The 15,000-nt window shown below is 60.1% G+C and overlaps 1 non-coding gene across 1 annotated transcript; it reads left to right on the plus strand.

The window, feature by feature from the left end:
• The first annotated feature begins 11,210 nt into the window (after positions 1–11,210).
• On the plus strand, positions 11,211–11,329 carry LOC131868538 (5S ribosomal RNA). Its single transcript, XR_009366988.1, has one exon. It is a non-coding gene; the product is annotated as a 5S ribosomal RNA (ribosomal RNA).
• The last annotated feature ends 3,671 nt before the right edge of the window (positions 11,330–15,000 follow it).

Consider the following 15,000-nt stretch of genomic DNA (forward strand, 5'->3'; position numbering starts at 1 on the left):
AAACGGAAGAGGCTGCAGGGCCGCCTCGGAATGGTCCAAGCATCGGATGCGATTGGGACGACTACCAGTGCCAACCCCTTATCCCGCGATGCGTCCGATACACAGATAGTTCCAAGGCGGCCGAGGAGCCTCACCGCATATCAATCGGGGTGCGAGGCGAGGGATGGGGCGGGAAGGCCCCAACGGCTAGACGGAAGAGGCTTCAGGGCCACCTCGGAATGGTCCAAGCATCGGACGCGCTTGGGGCGACTGCCAGTGCCAACCCCTTATCCCGCGATGCGTCCGATACACAGATGGTTCCAAGGCGGCCGAGGAGCCTCACCGCATAGCAATCGGGGGTGCGAGGCGAGGGATGGGGCGGGAAGGCCCCAACGGCTAGACGGAAGAGGCTTCAGGGCCGCCTAGGAATGGTCCAAGCATCGGACACGCTTGGGGCGACTACCAGTGACAGCCCCCTATCCCGCGATGCGTCCGATACGAAGATGGTTCCAAGGCGGCCGAGGAGCCTCACCGCATAGCAATCGGGGTGCGAGGTGGGGGATGCGGCGAGATGGCCCCAACGGCTAGACGGAAGAGGCCACAGGGCCGCGTCGGAATAGTCCAAGCATCGGACGCGCTTGGGGCGACTACCAGTGACAACCCCTTATCCCGCGATGCGTCCGATACGAAGATAGTTCCAAGGCGGCCGAGGAGCCTCACCGCATAGCAATCGGGGTGCGAGGTGGGGGATGCGGCGAGATGGCCCCAACGGCTAGACGGAAGAGGCTGCAGGGCCGCCTCGGAATAGTCCAAGCATCGGACGCGCTTGGGGCCACTACCAGTGACAACCCCTTATCCCGCGATGCGTCCGATACGAAGATAGTTCCAAGGCGGCCGAAGAGCCTCACCGCATAGCAATCGGGGTGCGAGGTGGGGGATGCGGCGAGATGGCCCCAACGGCTAGACGGAAGAGGCCACAGGGCCGCCTCGGAATAGTCCAAGCATCGGACGCGCTTGGGGCGACTACCAGTGACAACCCCTTATCCCGCGATGCGTCCGATACGAAGATAGTTCCCAGGCGGCCGAGGAGCCTCACCGCATAGCAATCGGGGTGCGAGGCGAGGGATGCGGCGAGATGGCCCCAAAGGCTAGACGGAAGAGGCTGCAGGGCTGCCTCGGAATAGTCCAAGCATCGGACGCGCTTGGGGCGACTACCACTGCCAACCCCTTATCCCGCGATGCGTCCGATACACAGATAGTTCCGAGGCGGCCGAGGAGGTGGGGGATGCAGCGAGATGGCCCCAACGGCTAGACGGAAGAGGCTGCAGGGCCGCCTCGGAATAGTCCAAGCATCGGACGCGCTTGGGGCGACTACCAGTGACAACCCCTTATCCCGCGATGCGTCCGATACACAGATAGTTCCGAGGCGGCCAAGGAGCCTCACCGCATAGCAATCGTGGTGCGAGGTGGGGGATGCGGCGAGATGGCCCCAACGGCTAGACGGAAGAGGCTGCAGGGCCGCCTCGGAATGGTCCAAGCATCGGATGCGCTTGGGGCGACTACCACTGCCAACCCCTTATCCCGCGATGCGTCCGATACACAGATAGTTCCAAGGCGGCCGAGGAGCCTCACAGCATAGCAATCAGGGTGCGAGGCGAGGGATGCGGCGAGAAAGCCCCAACGGCTAGAGGGAAGAGGCTTCAGGTCCGCCTCGGAATGGTCCAAGCATCGGACGCGCTTGGGGCGACTACCAGTGACAACCCCTTATCCCGCGACGCGTCCGATACACAGATAGTTCCAAGGCGGCCGAGGAGCCTCACCGCATAGCAATCGGGGTGCGAGGCGAGGGATGCGGCGAGAAGGACCCAACGGCTACACGGAAGAGGCTTCGGGGCCGCCTCGGAATGGTCCAAGCATCGGACGCGCTTGGGGCGACTACCAGTGACAACCCCTTATCCCACGACGCGTCCGATACACAGATAGTTCCAAGGCGGCCGAGGAGCCTCACCGCATAGCAATCGGGGTGCGAGGCGAGGGATGCGGCGAGAACGACCCAACGGCTACACGGAAGAGGCTTCGGGGCCGCCTCGGAATGGTCCAAGCATCGGACGCGCTTGGGGCGACTACCAGTGACAACCCCTTATCCCGCGACGCGTCCGATACACAGATAGTTCCAAGGCGGCCGAGGAGCCTCACCGCATAGCAATCGGGGTGCGAGGCGAGGGATGCGGCGAGAAGGACCCAACGGCTAGACGGAAGAGGCTTCGGGTCCGCCTCGGAATGGTCCAAGCATCGGACGCGCTTGGGGCGACTACCAGTGACAACCCCTTATCCCGCGACGCGTCCGATACACAGATAGTTCCAAGGCGGCCGAGGAGCCTCACCGCATAGCAATCGGGGTGCGAGGCGAGGGATGCGGCGAGAAGGACCCAACGGCTAGACGGAAGAGGCTTCGGGTCCGCCTCGGAATGGTCCAAGCATCGGACGCGCTTGGGGCGACTACCAGTGACAACCCCTTATCCCGCGACGCGTCCGATACACAGATAGTTCCAAGGCGGCCGAGGAGCCTCACCGCATAGCAATCGGGGTGCGAGGCGAGGGATGCGGCGAGAAGGACCCAACGGCTAGACGGAAGAGGCTTCGGGTCCGCCTCGGAATGGTCCAAGCATCGGACGCGCTTGGGGCGACTACCAGTGACAACCCCTTATCCCGCGACGCGTCCGATACACAGATAGTTCCGAGGCGGCCGAGGAGCCTCACCGCATAGCAATCGGGGTGCGAGGCGAAGGATGCGGCGAGAAGGACCCAACGGCTAGACGGAAGAGGCTTCGGGTCCGCCTCGGAATGGTCCAAGCATCGGACGCGCTTGGGGCGACTACCAGTGACAACCCCTTATCCCGCGACGCGTCCGATACACAGATAGTTCCAAGGCGGCCGAGGAGCCTCACCGCATAGCAATCGGGGTGCGAGGCGAGGGATGCGGCGAGAAGGACCCAACGGCTAGACGGAAGAGGCTTCAGGGCCGCCTCGGAATGGTCCAAGCATCGAACGCGCTTGGGGCGACTACCAGTGACAACCCCTTATCCCGCGACGCGTCCGATACACAGATAGTTCCGAGGCGGCCGAGGAGCCTCACCGCATAGCAATCGGGGTGCGAGGCGAGGGATGCGGCGAGAAGGACCCAACGGCTAGACGGAAGAGGCTTCAGGGCCGCCTCGGAATGGTCCAAGCATCGGACGCGCTTGGGGCGACTACCAGTGACAACCCCTTATCCCGCGACGCGTCCGATACACAGATAGTTCCGAGGCGGCCGAGGAGCCTCACCGCATAGCAATCGGGGTGCGAGGCGAGGGATGCGGCGAGAAGGACCCAACGGCTAGACGGAAGAGGCTTCAGGGCCGCCTCGGAATGGTCCAAGCATCGGACGCGCTTGGGGCGACTACCAATGACAACCCCTTATCCCGCGACGCGTCCGATACACAGATAGTTCCGAGGCGGCCGAGGAGCCTCACCGCATAGCAATCGGGGTGCGAGGCGAGGGATGCGGCGAGAAGGACCCAACGGCTAGACGGAAGAGGCTTCAGGGCCGCCTCGGAATGGTCCAAGCATCGGACGCGCTTGGGGCGACTACCAGTGACAACCCCTTATCCCGCGACGCGTCCGATACACAGATAGTTCCGAGGCGGCCGAGGAGCCTCACCGCATAGCAATCGGGGTGCGAGGCGAGGGATGCGGCGAGAAGGACCCAACGGCTAGACGGAAGAGGCTTCAGGGCCGCCTCGGAATGGTCCAAGCATCGGACGCGCTTGGGGCGACTACCGTTGCCAACCCCTTATCCCGCGATGCGTCTGATACACAGATAGTTCCGAGGCGGCCGAGGAGCCTCACCGCATAGCAATCGGGTTGCGAGGCAGATTATTGGGAAGGGAACCCCCTGGGATGCGGCTCAAGCAGTGCCCAAAGGGACTGGAATGCGGAATCACATCGAGAGACCCAAATGCTATACGAGGGCTCAAATCGAATTATCGATTTGGCCACGACATGGACGCATCGGAACGACTACCTTTGCCGAACCACTCGCAATTGCATCCATACCGAAACCAATAGACATTTCCGTTAGAGCCCTCGCATAGCATTCGGGAATCTCGCATGCCCCTCTAAATCGACCAATGCTGGCGCTCAATGAAAATCCGAGCGCTACCACCGTTCGAGCGCCAGCATTGGTCGAGTTAGAGGGGCACGGGGGAGAATGCTCCAGTCAACACCTCCCCTATATAAGTTATTTGTCCGATTCTCGCACAACCGTAGTCTGCCTCGTCGAATCAAACAACGGTCCCAGATTCCGACTTCCGTTCCGTAGAGACCCAAAAGCTAGATGGAGGCTCGCAAGAAAGAGAGTCGGCGCATAGCAATCGGGTTTCTCGAACGTTTAGGGACCGAGCTCACTTGCGGATAGGGCAAAATCCGCCAAGCAACCCAAAAGCTAGACGGGGGCTCGAATCGAATCGCCTAGGCGGCCACAACAACGACGTGTTGGATCGACTACCAGTGCCAAACCATTCAGCAAGACTAGTCTGTGTCGAGGCCGGATAGAGATTCTCAGAGAGCGCCCGCATAGCATTTAGGAGACCTGCCGCGTCCCTCACACTCGACAAATGGTGGTGCACGTTTATAAATCCGAGCGATCCCAACCCTTTCAAGCACCAACATCGGTCGAGATAGAGGGGCACGGAGGGGGCTGCGTGAGACAACACAGTCCCCTATATAAGTTATTTGTCCGATTCTCACACATCCGAAGAATGGTCATCAAATCGGACAACAGCCCAAACTTCCGACTTCCGTCCCAGAAAGCCCAAGAGCTATCTAAAACGTTCATGGCCGGAACTCGATCGCGGCTATACCAGTCCGCCAAGCAACCCAAAAGCTAGACTGGAGCTCTAGTCGAATCACCTCTGTGGCCATTGCAAGGACGTGTTGGAGCGACTACCATTGCCGAACCATTCCGCAGGTCGAGTCCATACCAAGGCCGCATAGAGATTCACGATGAGCTCCTGCATAGCAATCAGGAGACTTGCCGTGTCCATCACAATCGATAAATCCTGGTGCAAGATTTTTGCATCCGAGCGCTCCAACCAGTCGAGCACCAGCATCAATCGACATAAACGGGCACGGGGGGAGGATGCTCGAGAACACTACCTCCCCTATATAAGTTATTTGTCCGATTCTCAAGCAGCCGAAGTCTGGTCATCGAATCGGGTCAAAGACCACAACTTCCGACTTTACCCACAATGCAAGTCATCGAATCGAACATCGGCCCCCGAGTCGGACTCCATGCGTATGTCAGGTCATCGGACCCAAATTCCGCCTTCCTGCGCATGGCGGGCCATCAATATCAACTCGGTCATCGGACCCAAACTCCGCCTTTTTGCGTATGGCACGCCTTCAAATCGGTCATCGGACCCAAATTCCGCCTTCCTGTGCATGGCGGGCCATCAACATCAACTCGGTCATCGGACCCAAATTCCGCCTTTCTGCGCATGGCACGCCATCAACTCGGTCATCGGACCCAAATTCCGCCTTCCTGCGCATGGCAGGTCATCGGACACAAATTCAGACCTCGCCAATATGCCTACGTATCGAATCGGTCATCGGACCCAACTTCCGACTTCATCCATACTGTAGGGTCTTTGAGGTTGGCGCGGTGCGCTCAACCCAGGGAGTCGACCCATCGAAGCATACACCTCCCCTATATAAGCTATTTGTCCGATTCCCACACCTGTGTAGTTTGCACCTCTGACCAGGACATCGACCCCAACTTCCGAACTCGACTGCAACGACGGCACCAGCGCCTTGGTGCGCACCTTGCGACGCACAGTCCCAACATTCGCCTTCCTGCACATGGCAGGTCATCGGACCCAAATTCCGACCTCGCGAGTATGCCTACATATCGAATCGGTCATCGGACCCAACTTCCGACTTCATCCATACCGTAGGGTCTTTGAGGTTGGCGCGGTGCGCTCAACCCGGGGAGTCGACCCAACGAAGCATACACCTCCCCTATATAAGCTATTTGTCCGATTCCCACACCTGTGTAGTTTGCACCTCCGATCAAGACATCGACCCCAACTTCCGAACTCGCCTCCAACGACCGAACCAGCGCCTTGGTGCGCACCTTGCAACGCACAGTGCCAACATTCGCCTTCCTGCACGTGGCAGGTCATCGGACCCAAATTCCGACCTCGCGAGTATGCCTACATATCGAATCGGTCATCGGACCCAACTTCCGACTTCATCCATACCGTAGGGTCTTTGAGGTTGGCGCGGTGCGCTCAACCCGGGGAGTCGACCCAACGAAGCATACACCTCCCCTATATAAGCTATTTGTCCGATTCCCACACCTGTGTAGCTTGCACCTCCGATCAGGACATCGACCCCAACTTCCGAACTCGACTAAAAAGACCGCACCAGCGCCTTGGTGTGCACCTTGCAACGCACAGTGTCAACATTCGCCTTCCTGCACATGGCAGGTCATCGGACCCAAATTCCGACCTCATGAGCATACCTACTAATCGAATCGGTCATCGGACCCAACTTCCGACTTCATCCATACCGTAGGGTCTTTGAGGTTGGCGCGGTGCGCTCAACCTGGGGAGTCGACCCATCGAAGCATACACCTCCCCTATATAAGCTATTTGTCCGATTCCGACACCTGTGTAGTTTGCACCTCCGCTCAGGACATCGACCCCAACTTCCGAACTCGCCTGCAACGACCGAACCAGCGCCTTGGTGCGCACCAAAAGTGCGCACTTTTGGAGGGCACTTTTGTGCGCTCCAAAGGTGCGCACTTTTGGAGGGCACTTTTCTGCGCTCCAAAGGTGCGCACTTTTGGAGGGCACTTTTTGGAGGGCACTTTTCTGCGCTCCAAAGGTGCGCACTTTTGGAGGGCACTTTTTGGAGGGCACTTTTCTGCGCTCCAAAGGTGCGCACTTTTGGAGGGCACTTTTTGGAGGGCACTTTTCTGCGCTCCAAAGGTGCGCACTTTTGGAGGGCACTTTTTGGAGGGCACTTTTCTGCGCTCCAAAGGTGCGCACTTTTGGAGGGCACTTTTTGGAGGGCACTTTTCTGCGCTCCAAAGGTGCGCACTTTTGGAGGGCACTTTTTGGAGGGCACTTTTCTGCGCTCCAAAGGTGCGCACTTTTGGAGGGCACTTTTTGGAGGGCACTTTTCTGCGCTCCAAAGGTGCGCACTTTTGGAGGGCACTTTTTGGAGGGCACTTTTCTGCGCTCCAAAGGTGCGCACTTTTGGAGGGCACTTTTTGGAGGGCACTTTTCTGCGCTCCAAAGGTGCGCACTTTTGGAGGGCACTTTTTGGAGGGCACTTTTCTGCGCTCCAAAGGTGCGCACTTTTGGAGGGCACTTTTTGGAGGGCACTTTTCTGCGCTCCAAAGGTGCGCACTTTTGGAGGGCACTTTTGTGCACTCCAAAGGTGCGCACTTTTGGAGGGCACTTTTCCTGTGCTCCAAAGGTGCACACCTAGGTGAGCACCTTCGACCACACCTTGTAGCACACCAAACTCTGACTTTCGACTTCATCCGCAATGCAGGGTCTTTGAGGTTGGCGCAATGCGCACAACCAGGGGAGTCGACCCATCAAACCCAACACCTCCCCTATATAAGCTATTTGTCTGATTCTCATACATGCGTAGCCTGCAGGAGCAATTAGGACATCGACCCCAACTTTCGGCTTCTAAACGAAAACAAGGTCTTTGAGGTTGGTGTAATGCGAACAACTAGGGGAGTCAACCCATCAAACCCAACACCTCCCCTATATAAGCTATTTGTCTGATTCTCATACATGTGTAGTCTACAGGAGCAATTAGGACATCGACCCCAACTTTTGACTTCTTAACGAAAACAAGGTCTTTGAGGTTGACGTAATGCGCACAACCAGGGGAGTCGACCCATCAAACCCAACACCTCCCCTATATAAGCTATTTGTCCGATTCTCATACATGTGTAGCCTGCAGGAGCCATTAGGACATTGACCCCAACTTTTGACTTCTTAACGAAAACAAGGTCTTTGAGGTTGGCGTAATGCGCACAACCAAGGGAGTTGACCCATCAAACCCAACACCTCCCCTATATAAGCTATTTGTCTGATTCTCATACATGTGTAGCCTGCAACAACGATTAGGACATCCACCCCAACTTCTGAATTCGTCTGCGTTGACCGCACCAAAGGTGCACGCCTTGGTGCTCACCAAAATCCGACTTCCGACTTCTTCTGCTATGCGGGGTCTTTGAGGTTGGCGCAGTGCGCACAACCAGGGGAGTCAACCCACCGAATGCAACACCTCCCCTATATAAGCTATTTGTCTGATTCTCATACATGCGTAGACTGCAGCAATGATTAGGACATCCACCCCAACTTTTGACTTCTTAAACAAGACAGGGTCTTTGAAGTTGGTGCAGTGCACACAACCAGGGGAGTCGACCCATCAAACGCAACACCTCCCCTATATAAAGCTATTTGTCCGATTCTCATACGTGTAGTCTGCAGCAGCGATTAGGACATCGACCCCAACTTCCGAATTCGTTTGCATTGACCGCACCAAAGGTGCACGCCTTGGTGTGCACCCTGGAGTGCACTTTGGTGCTCACCTCGGTGCACACTTTGGTGTGCACCTCGGTGTGCACCAAAGGTGCGCACCTTGGAGCGCACCAAAGGTGTACACTTTGGAGCGCACCACATAGGGTCTTTGAGAGGTTGGCGCAGTGCGCACACCAAGGTGGGTGTTGAGGTGCGTGCCGAGGTGGGTGGGTGCTAGGGTGCGCTCCATGGTGGGTGCCAGGGTGGGTGCGTGCTAGGGTGGATTCCAAAGAGGGTCATAGGGTGGGTGCCAAGGTGGGTTGGTGATATAGTGGGTTCAAAGGTGGGTACTAGGGTGGGTTCCAAGGTGGGTCACAAGTTGGGTGCCAGGATGCGTGGGTGTTAGGTTGGGTGCCAAGGTGGGCTCCTGCGTGGGTGGGTGCTAGGGTGGGTTTCAAGGTGGACGCGAGGGCGGGTGCCAAGGTGGGTAACAAGTTGGGTGTTAGGATGGGTGAGTGCTAGAGTGGGTGCCAAGGTGGGTGGGTGCTAAGGTGGATGCCAAGGTGGTTCACAGGGTGGGTGGGTTCTAGGGTGAGTTCCAAGGTGGGTCACAGGTTCAGTGCTAGGGTGGGTGTCAAGGCGGGTGTCGAGGTGCCTGGGTGCTAGGGTGTGGATGCCAATGTGGGTCATAGGGTGGGTACTAGGGTGGGCTGCAATGTGGGTGCCAAGGTGGGTAACATGCTCGGTGGGTTCTAAATTGGGTGCCAGGGTGGGTGTGCACCCACCTTGCCCGAGGTGGGTGCCAAGGTGCCAGTGTGGGTGGGTGCTAAGGTGGATGCCAAGGTGGGTGAGAAGGTGGGTGATAGGTTGAGTGGTAGGATGGGTGGGTGCCAAGATGGGTCACAGGGTGGGTGCAAGGGTGGGTAGGTGCTAGGGTTGGTGTCAGGGTGGGTGGGTGCTAGGTTGGGTTCCAAGGTGGGTGCGAGGGTGAGTGTCAAGGTGGGTCACAGGTTAGGTGCTAGGATGGGTGAGTGCTAGGGTGCAAAGGTGCCAGGGTGGGTGCTAGGATGGGTCGATGCTAGGGTGAGTGGCAAGGTGGGTCCACAAGTGTCAAGGTGGGTGCCGAGGTGGGTGCCAAGTCGGCGACTGCTATGGTGGATGCCAAGGTGGGTCACGGGGTGGGTGCCAAGTTGCTAGGTTGGGTTCCAAGGTGGGTGCCAACGTGGGTGCTAGGGTGCGTGGGTTAAAGGGTGTGTCACAACGTGGGTGCCAGGATGGGTGCGCACCCACACTGGCCAAGACGGGTGCGGGTGCAAGGTTGGGTTCCAAGCCCGGTCACAGGCTGGGTGCTAGGATGGGTGGGTGCCAAGGTGGGCACCAGGGTGGGTGCACCCACCCTGGCCAAGGTGGGTCACGGGGTGGGTCCTAGGGTGGGTAACGGGGTGGGTACTAAGGTGCGTGCCAAGGTGGGTCATAGGGTGGGTGCCAAGGTGGGCACCAGGGTGGGTGTGCACCAACCCTAGCCAGGGTAGGTCACGGGGTGGTTGTCGGGGTGGGCGTCAAGGAGCCAAGGTGGGTGGCAAGTAGCCAAGTTGCGTGCCAAGGTGGGTGTCGGGGTGGGTGCCAAGGATCCAAGGTGGGTGCCAAGGAACCAAGGTGGGTGTCTGGGTGGGTGCCGAGGTGGGAGCCAGGGTGGGTCCCAAGGTGAGTGCAAAGGTGGGTGCCAGGGTCAAGGTGAGTGCCAATGTGGGTTCCAAGGTGCCAGGGTCAGGGTGAGTGCCAATGTGGGTTCAAAGGTGCTAAGTTGGGTGCGAGGTTGGGTGCGAGGGTGGGTGGGTGCCAAGGTGTGCTAGGTGGAAGCCCGGGTGGGTCGGCATCCCATGGGTGTCGAGTTGGGTGCCTGATGGGTGCTTCTTGTCAAGTTTTAGTCGTCGGGACTCATTTCGAGCCTTAGAGGTCGTTTCTTGTCCGGTTGCCCTGTCTTCGACCTGGGAACCCAATTTTGGTCCTCGGGTCCCATTTTTTTTTGTCTCGCATCCCACTTTTGGCCTGTGGCCTTTTCGGGGTCGATTCTCGTTTTGGGCATCAGAGCATGTTTCTTCTCCTAAAACCCAATATTTGTTTATTAAGTCTCGGAACACATTTTTGTTCTCGTGGACCCATCATGGGTCTTGGAACGCATTTGTGGTCCTTGGGTCCCATTTTGCATCCCGAAACTTGTGTTTTGGTGCTTGATCCCTATTTTGGGTGCCCACCTTGCACCAAGTGCGCACCCGGGGCAAACCGAGCGCCTTGGTGCACCGGGGCAAGATCGAGCGTGCACCCGAGGCGCCCCGAACATGCACCAAGGTGCACTCGGCCCACATGTGAGCGCAGGTCGTTGCGCCCGAGGTGGTGTGTGGGCACCGCGTTGCAGACGGGACACTGCACGCACACGACGCCCCCTCCAGGTGCACGCACGTAGGCCGGGCCGGGTGCACACCCGACGCCCTAGCAAGGTGCGCGCACCCGGGCAGGGCTCACACTTGGCGAACGGGGCGCACTTCGCGAGGGAGGGTGTGCACCTCGACGAGGGTGGGTGGCCGGGGTGGATTCGCACGTGGGTCGCGGTTTGCTAAGTACACACTGCGACAAGCTCATAACGGGTGCGATCATACCAGCGTTAGTGCACCGGATCCCATCAGAACTCCGCAGTTAAGCGCGCTTGGGCCGGAGTAGTACTGGGATGGGTGACCTCCCGGGAAGTCCCGGTGTTGCACCCTTTTTTAGTTTTTCGCCGGGCGTCGCAATGCTATTTGAATAAACCTTTTGCCCGTTTGCGTTCTCGTCGGGGCCGGGCCGGGCCGGGGTGCGCTGCCCGCACTACCGCGCGCGCGGGGGGCGACACCGAGCGCGCACCCGAGGCGCCCCGAGCACACAGGCCACGGTGCAACCCGGGCGTTGTGCGCGCACCCCGGTGCGCCCGAGGTGCTGCGCGCGCACCCAGGTGAAATCGGTGTGCACCTCGGCCAGTGCGCGCTCGGTCGAGTCGCGCACGTTGGCCAAGGTGCACGGTGATGTTTCTTACTCTAAGGTTCCGCACCAGACGCCCGGGACAGGTGAGCGAAGCTGGGCGGGGCCGGGTGCGCGGCCGGGGCAGGTGCACGCAGCTGGAGAGAGCTTTGGAGCACACTTCGGAGCGCACCAATGATGCGCTCCATTCAAAAGTTTCCTGAAAAGGCAAAAAAAGTTGAGATTATAGAATTTCCCACTTGAGAGATTGTAAAAAAAAAAAATTTAAAATGAAGGAAACGCGGGTGCCAAGGTGTGCGCAGCCCAGCCAAGGTGTGCGCACCAAGGCGCCCACCCTGGCGAAGGTGCACGCAAGGTGCGCACCCGAGGCAAACCGGACAATTAACCCAACTTTCGACTTCGCGCGCACCTTGGAGCGCACTTCGGAGCGCTCCTTGGTGCGCACCAATCTTGGGCACCTCGGAGTGCACCATGGCGCCCACCAAGGTGCGCACCCGGGGCAAACCGAGCTCCGACTTCGTGCGCACCTTGGAGCGCACGAAAGGTGCGCACCATGGCGCCCACCAAGGTGCGCAGCCCAGCCAAGGCGTGCGCATCAAGGTGCGCACCCTGGCGAAGGTGCGCACCCGGGGCAAACCGAGCTCCGACTTCGTGCGCACCTTGGAGCGCACAAAAGGTGCGCAACCCAGCCAAGGTGTGCGCACCCCGGTCAAACCGAGCTCCGAATCGTGCGCACCAGAGGTGCACGCCATCGTGCGCACCTTGGAGCACACTTCGGAGCCCTCCTTGGTGCGCGCCGATGTTGCGCACCTCGGAGCGCACCCGGGGAAAACAATGCAATTAACCCGACTTTCGACTTCGTGGGCACCTCGGAGCGCTCTCGGGTTCGCACCTCGGAGCACACCGAGGTGCCCACCCTGGCGAAGGTGCACGCGAGGTGCGCACCCGGGGCAAACCGGGCTCCGACTTCGTGCACGCCGCACCTTGGAGCACACTTCGGAGCGCTCCTTGGTGCGCACCAGGGCGCGCAACCCAGCCGAGGTGCCCACCCCGGCGAAGGTGCACGCGAGGTGCGCACCCGGGGCAAACCGGGCTCCGACTTCGTGCACGCCATGGTGCCCACCGCGGCGAAGGTGCACGCGAGGTGCGCACCCGGGGCAAACCGGGCTCCGACTTCGTGCACGCCGCACCTTGGAGCACACTTCGGAGCGCTCCTTGGTGCGCACCATGGTGCCCACCAGGGCGCGCAACCCCGCCGAAGGTGCACGCGAGGTGCGCACCCGGGGCAAACCGGGCTCCGACTTCGTGCACGCCGCACCTTGGAGCACACTTCGGAGCGCTCCTTGGTGCGCACCATGGTGCCCACCAGGGCGCGCAACCCCGCCGAAGGTGCACGCGAGGTGCGCACCCGGGGCAAACCGGGCTCCGACTTCGTGCACGCCATGGTGCGCACCGCGGCGAAGGTGCGCACCCGGGGCAAACCGGGCTCCGACTTCGTGCACGCCGCACCTTGGAGCACACTTCGGAGCGCTCCTTGGTGCGCACCAGGGCGCGCAACCCAGCCGAGGTGCCCACCCCGGCGAAGGTGCACGCGAGGTGCGTACCCGGGGCAAACCGGGCTCCGACTTCGTGCACGCCGCACCTTGGAGCACACTTCGGAGCGCTCCTTGGTGCGCACCATGGTGCCCACCAGGCCGCGCAACCCAGCCAAGGTGTGCGCACCAAGGTGCACGCGAGGTGCGCACCCGGGGCAAACCGGGGTCCGACTTCGTGCACGCCGCACCTTGGAGCACACATCGGGGCGCTCCCGGGTTCGCACCGGCGTTGCGCACCGTGGTGGGCACCTCGGAGCACACCAAGGTGGGCAGCGAGGTGCGCACCTTTGATGCGATGCCTTCACTAATTTCCATAAAAGGCAAAAAAAAAACGAGATTTTAAAATTTCCGTTTTGAAAGATAGTGAGAAAAAGGGAATGCTGGTGCCATCTTGAGCCCGCCCTGGTGCGCAGCCCAGCCAAGGTGTGCGCACCAAGGTGCCCACCCTGGCGAAGGTGCGCGCCCGGGCAATTAACCCAACTTCCAACTTCGCGCGCGCCAGGGTGGGAGCGCACCCAACAACCGGGCCTGGGAAGAGCCAATGCGAGAAACCCCACCAAACGCTCTGACAAAAAAAGAGGGGGCGCTCCAGTAACCCCGCTTCGGAGCGCACCCTGGGCAAACCCAGCCAAGGTGCCCACCCCGGCCAAGGTGCAGGCGAGGTGCGCACCCGGGGCAAACCGGGCTCCGACAACGTGCACGCCGCACCTTGGAGCACACTTCGTAGCGCTCCCGGGTGCGCACCTCAGAGCACACCAAGGTGGGCAGCGAGGTGCGCACCTTTGATGCGCTGCCTTCACTAATTTCCAGAAAAGGCAAAAAAAAAAGGAGATTTTAAAATTTCCGTTTTGAAAGATAGTGAAAAAAACGGAACGCGCGTGCCATCTTGAGCCCGCCCTGGTGCGCAGCCCAGGTAAGGTGCCCACCCTGGCAAAGGTGCGCACCCGGGCAATTAACCCTACTTCCGACTTCGTGCGCGCCAGGGTGGCAACCGGGCCTCGGAAGAGCCAATGCGAGAAACCCCACCAAACGCTCCGACAAAAAAAGAGGCGGCGCTCCAATAACCCCGCTTCGGAGCGCAGCCGGGGCAAACCCAGCCAAGGTGCCCACCCCGACGAAGGTGCACGCGAGGTGCGCACCCGGGGCAAACCGGGCTCCGACAACGTGCACGCAGCACCTTGGAGCACACTTCGAAGCACTCCCGGGTGCCCACCGGCGTTGCGCACCGTGGTGGGCAGCGAGGTGCGCACCTTTGATGCGCTGCCTTCACTAATTTCCAGAAAAAGGCAAAAAAAAATGAGATTTTAAAATTTCCGTTTTGAAAGATAGTGAAAAAAAAGGAACGCGGGTGCCATCTTGAGCCCGCCCTGGTGCGCAGCCCAGGCAAGGCATGCGCACCAAGGTGCCCACCCGAGGTGCACACCCGGGGCAAACCGGGCTCCGACTTCGTGCAGGCCGCACCTTGGAGCACACTTCGGAGCGCTCCTTGGTGCGCACCATGGTGCCCACCAGGGCGCGCAACCCAGCCAAGGTCTGCACACCAAGGTGCCCACCCCGGCGAAGGTGCACGCGAGGTGCGCACCCGGGGCAAACCGGGCTCCGACTTCGTGCACGCCATGGTGCCCACCGCGGCGAAGGTGCACGCGAGGTGCGCACCCGGGGCAAACCGGGCTCCGACTTCGTGCACGCCGCACCTTGGAGCACACTTCGGAGCGCTCCTTGGTGCGCACCATGGTGCCCACCAGGGCGCGCAACCCAGCCAAGGTGTGCGCACCAAGGTGCACGCGAGGTGCGCACCCGGGGCAAACCGGGGTCCGACTTCGTGC

Source organism: Cryptomeria japonica, unplaced genomic scaffold (assembly GCF_030272615.1).
Source record: "Cryptomeria japonica unplaced genomic scaffold, Sugi_1.0 HiC_scaffold_209, whole genome shotgun sequence".
In the NCBI taxonomy this organism is placed as follows: Eukaryota; Viridiplantae; Streptophyta; class Pinopsida; order Cupressales; family Cupressaceae; genus Cryptomeria; species Cryptomeria japonica.